We start from the raw sequence: 6,000 nt of genomic DNA, 5'->3' as shown, positions 1-6,000 counted from the left end.
CTCCAGGCTGCCAAGCAACATCATTGACTTTTTAAATCTATACAGTCTACATACCTCCCTAGGGGGTATATATACTATACAGTCTACACCTACCTACCTACCATCATCAAACAAAAATACATACATACACGCCTGCCTTTACCTGATGAAGTTAAAAGCAAAATAAAATTAAAAAAAAAAATACAAAAAAATTAAATAAACGGCCAATCGATTCGAATCGGAAAGACAATGTTTTTAACCTTCATTGAGATGCTTTGCTGGTGCTCTAGCTTCGTTGTCTTCTGTTAAGCTTGGGTATTAAATGCGTGTATTTAATTTTTCTTACATTTATTTTATGATTAATCGAGTCCGAACCGAACGAGTTCTATATCTACTACACATTGTGTATTATACAAACAACAATAGTAGTTATTTCGAAAGTATTTACACATTTTTATTTTTTTTTTTACAATTTAAATTTACCGACTAATCGTTAATGATTCAATTAGATCATCGTTTATTACGATAGCGTTAGTGACGAAGCCGACTATGAATGTCGGATTAAGAGCAGTTGCAAGTAAGCAAGATGTTAGTTTTTGCTTTAAACTTAAAAAGTGGTTTATAGTATGAACTCTTTATAGTGTGTAAAATTAATGTTAAATGTCAACGTGATAATTGCGAAATATATTTTAATACTTTACTATATTATTATTATTTGCACTTAATTATATTAATTATTCATAGGAGAATTTTTATGAAAAATAAAAACAGAGCTAGAATAATTCTCATTAATAAAATAGGTGTCTAATACCGTCACGTACAGACAAATCTGCCTTACTGATTATTATATTCTAGTGTCTCGTCTTAAGTAAAACCTTTAGATTTTACTTGAAGTAGATACCAATACCATATACAAATGTAGATATCCTCAATATCGAATTGAATGAACAATTGAATTCCTTAGTTAACTTTTTTATGGAGTTAAAAGAAAAACAAACGTATAGGCAGATTAAGTAAAACAGAAAAATGTATACAGTTCAAAGAATAAATGTTTCAGAGCATTTTAAGAACTATTGTAGGTATTCAATAGCTGGTCTGGAATGATGAATACTTTCTTGGTCTTCGCGATAGGTTGATGTATTCCTCGATTTCTTTGTCAAGCCCAAGTGCTCAAGAAACATTGATTAATAAGATTTCACTAATCTTGATCTTCTGATTTTGAGCATCCAGCCAATCTTTTCCAGATCACACCTTAACTCAAGGTTTCTGGCCGGTGAAAATCGTAAACAAATAGACAAAATCAATGAAATGGATCTAGTAGTCACTGTTTCTGCACAAGCCTAAACCATGGATGCAATTTAAAGTATTTTGTCTAGAATAATATTTTTACAATATTTTTCTTTTTTATTTACTACACTCCTGCTCAAAATTAACGCACACTTTTTTCTTCTTTAGGTTTACTCCTGTATCTTATTTGAAATGGCTTTGAAATGCTTGAGTGTATTTTGTTGTGTTTGCTTATTATTTAGCAAGTCGAAAAATGCTAAACTGCAACAGTACTTTAACAACAAACAAAACAAAAATGAACCAAATTTATCTATTCAAAGCCTGAAAAGTGATATCAAAATAATTTTTATTTATTAGGAAAAAAAAAATTGTTTAAAATGGAACCAAGTGACATTTCTGTCCAATAATTTTATGCAGTACTTGGTATTGTCTGTTCTAGCGCATATGACAACCTGGAGTCGTCTGTTCTTTTGAAAGTTTTGTTGTAACACTTCTTTCACTGAGAATGCATCTTTTCAATATTTCCTAAACATGTTCTATTGAATTCAAATCCGAATTTCTGTGTGGTCAATCTAAAGCCGGCATATTGGAATCTTGAAGATATTCTCAAAGCACTCTAGCATGCATTATCGTGCATCAGACTAAACTGTGGACCAAATCTAGGGGTGATTGGAACCGGAAGCTTTTCGAGGACGTCAGTCAAGTATCTTTGGGTGCTTAACTTAGGTCTAGGAGGGCTCACTAACTCCGTAGGTATTGTAAAGCAGATTTCACTCAATGAAAATTTATGACTCTTCTTTAGAAGGTTCGCGGGTTAAAAGACAGACTTCAGCAAATCTCTCCCCAAATCTTCCCCACAAACATTTTATTCCATACCTTGAATTTAAGGTCACTTGTCTCATTTTAAAAAATAACCATGATACTGTGGCATAAAGTAATAGTAGGGCTTTACTGTAAAATAAATAGGATGTACGTTAAATTTGAGCAGAAGTGTATTTTTGTTGTCAATATTCAATATTCTTTTTAATTTATTAATTTATAGTCAAATATCAAAAATGAAATGAACAAAAATGTTTTAGTTTTTGAGAAAATCGAAAATAAAGAAAACTACCGCTATCTTAAAAACATTTAAATTTAGTTTGTATTTGATTTTACTATTTTTTTCATCAAAGGCTATGAGTATTCAATAAAGTTATAAGGTTTCTGAAAACACTATGTCCCAAAAAGAAAATGTTTGATTTCATTTAAAACGCCTGAGTGATTTGTTCATTTGAAGAATGTTAAAACCTTTAACAAATTGGGAAATCAAATTCCGAAGTTGACAGAAAATTTTTAAATGTACCAATTCCTAAAGAATATGATTTTCAACATTCCAAATTAAAGCTTCATCAAACAGAAAACTTTTCTATAAGAGTAATTCTAGTATTCGTCGGCCTCATAAGGCAACCTCGTAACTCCCAAAATCAAAATTTTACAGGAGAGACGTAAGAGTAGAGAGACTTCAGAGTAGTTGAGGAGTAACGTGCTGTGCAAAACTTGAATTTAAGTCTATATAGAGTTTTCGGAATGACTTAAAATTTTCTGGGTTGCTCCGCTGACATATTTTCTAAAATATGGCATTCAAAAGTCATTTTCAAAAAAAGTGGAGTTACGAGGTTTCCTTATGCGACCGACGTATTGTAAAACTTCATCTATTTGAATCAGATTATTTTTTTTGAATCCTGGTCTAGATGGAATTCCATCCCTCGTTCTGAAGCAATGTTGGTTTTCACTACTAATAAGTTTTGAATTAATCTCTCTATGTGGAAGTCCTCTTATGTTAAGTGCAATTTTAAAAACTTGGCTTTAACTAAGCTCTCTGCAATACCTTAATTATTGAGCTTATTTTAAAATTTCATTTCATGTGTGAAATTGGGGAAATATTCCTCTTATACCATGCAAGTTTAGTCAGGAGTTCCCCTATGTAACCTTCTAAGACCACTTCTTTTCAACATATTTGTCAATTATATTTTATCTCTTCTTGGTTCTGTAAACCAAAAATACTGATCAACAAAATCTTCAAAATTATTTTATCATATAAATGTGGAAGAAATATCCTTCCATTAAATATCACAAATGTAATGTTTTACGGCACATCGCACTTTATTCCAATTGCCATATTTTCAACCAGATCCTTGATCACAAACATGGAAGTTGTGATCTTGAATTCATTTTCTATCCGAAGTTGTCATTTTCGCTAATTCAATGGTTGGTTTTGCCCAGTAAAACTACAGCGAGTTTTCTAACCCTTATGTTTTGAAATCGGTGCAATTCTTGAGTACTGTTCCTTTTTTTGTGTATTTAATGAGTTCAAAAGGCTTTCACAAGATTCATACGATACGAACATTCCCTTAATGAAATTATCTGCATTATACCCACACAAAAGCATATTAAGTTAAATTCTCACTGATGTTTCTCCAGCATCATACCTCTTTTCATTCCTTATACCTAATACCTGAAAAGTGTTTTAAAAATTAAGTCGATAACTTGCTAATGGTTTTCTTTTCTCTACTTCATCTAACAATTAAATAATATTTTTTTTAAGAAGGAATGTTATTATATTATTACCTCGCAACAAATGATTAATGAAACAATAACAATGAAGAGATTTTTTTTTTTACAAAAGTTATTAAGACCCCAAAAAATCTTTTACCCTATAAATCTAAAAAATCCAATATTTATTTTTTTTGTAAAGTCATTTTAAGAAATTGACGTTAAATTGTTTCTGCTTTGTGGTATTATGCGTCATTTTGTAGAGTAACACTATAGGTAAAGGATACAAAAAAAAAAAACTACCATAGCTAAATCTTAAATCGACTAACAAAAAAAAACCCGAACTACCTGTTTCTTTGTTAATCAATACAAAGGGTGCAAACACTTTCAAATTTCAAAATCCTGTGTGGGAATAGGTTTTTTTTTTGTTCCTTTTGATTTTCTCAAATGAAGGGTGCACATGATTTAATGTTGTAATATGAGGTATATACGATGTTCAGTTAGAGAGCTGTGGTGATATTTAAAAGAAAAATGTTGATGCAGGAATTTTTACTTCTCAACTGATTTCGATGTAATTTTGCTGAATAAAAATAAAATTATGGCATTTTGACCATGGTTTCATGTACGATTTTGAATATAAACACAAGTCAATAACGTCACATCGACATGATTTTCTTTTTACTTCTATACAATCAATGTTTGTCGCCCTGCTGACTATGGTGAAATTATCTTACCTTCATGTGCTATCTAGCTTCAAACTTATTTATACTCACTGCTCCGCAGTGACTGCAATGCCAACATAATCTTTAAGCCCTTCGTCAAGACAATGGGTTTTTATATCCATAACGCAATAATGGCGCCCAACGTGGGGCGTTATTACATTACATATGAACATCTTGCATTATGTCTATTTTTTGTCTATTGACTTGTTAAAGCTCTTTATTTTGTTACCTTTTATCATGAAAAATAACTGCACAGAATATATCAGTAACTTTAGAATACATGTAGGTACAGTAAAAAAAAAAAAACTATAAAAATGTGGCCAGTAAAAAGTTTGTATTATAATAATGTTAAAATCGTTGACTTAGATATTTTATGTCTCGGATATAAATAGTGCTGAGTGTCAAAGGTATATGCTCAGCACCCCGGTATATTACTGGCTGAGCTTTATATGCTATGAATAAAGACTGAGTACAGAATTGAACAGATGTATCCAGTACAAATATTTAAGAACTGAGTACAGAGTTTTGTTTACTGAGTTCGGACTTGAATGTGGTTTAGTACATAGAGTACTTTAGTACTTTTCATTGAGTACTTACAAAGATGGAATGAATTAATAACTACAATAAACTGAGTGATTAAGAGTCTAATCTTTGAACATACACCCTACATTGTACTCATATAAGTGCTTAATCGTTAATAGCATTTTGTAATGAGTAAAGATTATATGGACACATCACATATTCGTGTAAAATCTTGAACAATTCTCTTCAGATTGAAAAAATACTTAGAAACTATAGTAAGTTACGATTATTGAAATTATATTTTGGTTTGATAGATTTGAATGCAGCGAATGGGATACTTGAAGTAAAATCGAATGTCTTGGAACGACTTTTATGACATTCATTGCTGACGTTTAGTGTACAGTGTGCACCATCTAGCCAAAATTCTTAATTTCTGGAAAACTTTGTTATTTAGTTTTTGTTCGTATTCAGTTTTTTTTTTTTGTTGGACATGACGCTTACTTTCTTAGGTACTTCGCTGAGAAAAATTTTCCATCGTCGTAGGTACAATATTTCTAGATATGGGCTATGACACGTTTGTCTTGCCTAAAGTGCTTCTGTGGTTTATAATAACGTCTGCTTTGTCATATTGTGGTTAAATAAAAGAGACATGTGTTTTTTTATAATTTGGTTTTTAATGGAAAGGTACTGCATGTTTGTCAACCTCATATGGCCCTACTAACAATTTTGCTTCTATAATGCTTTACAGAAGCATTAATTGCATCTGTAAAGCTTTATAGAACCAAAATTGTTTGTCGGGGGGTCAGATTATGAATTTCCATTATTTCATTAAAACTACGTCAGTATCTAAGATATTACTGGTTAAACCCTTTACAGGATGAGTACACTGTATACTTAAAAATTTGTACACAATATGCTTGTAGTATAGTTAGACAGAATTTGATAATCCTCCGAGAAA

The sequence above is a fragment of the Episyrphus balteatus genome, chromosome 2, assembly GCF_945859705.1.
Source record: "Episyrphus balteatus chromosome 2, idEpiBalt1.1, whole genome shotgun sequence".
In the NCBI taxonomy this organism is placed as follows: domain Eukaryota; kingdom Metazoa; phylum Arthropoda; class Insecta; order Diptera; family Syrphidae; genus Episyrphus; species Episyrphus balteatus.
The sequence above is the reverse complement of the archived record's forward strand: the minus strand, read 5'-3'. Positions refer to the sequence as shown.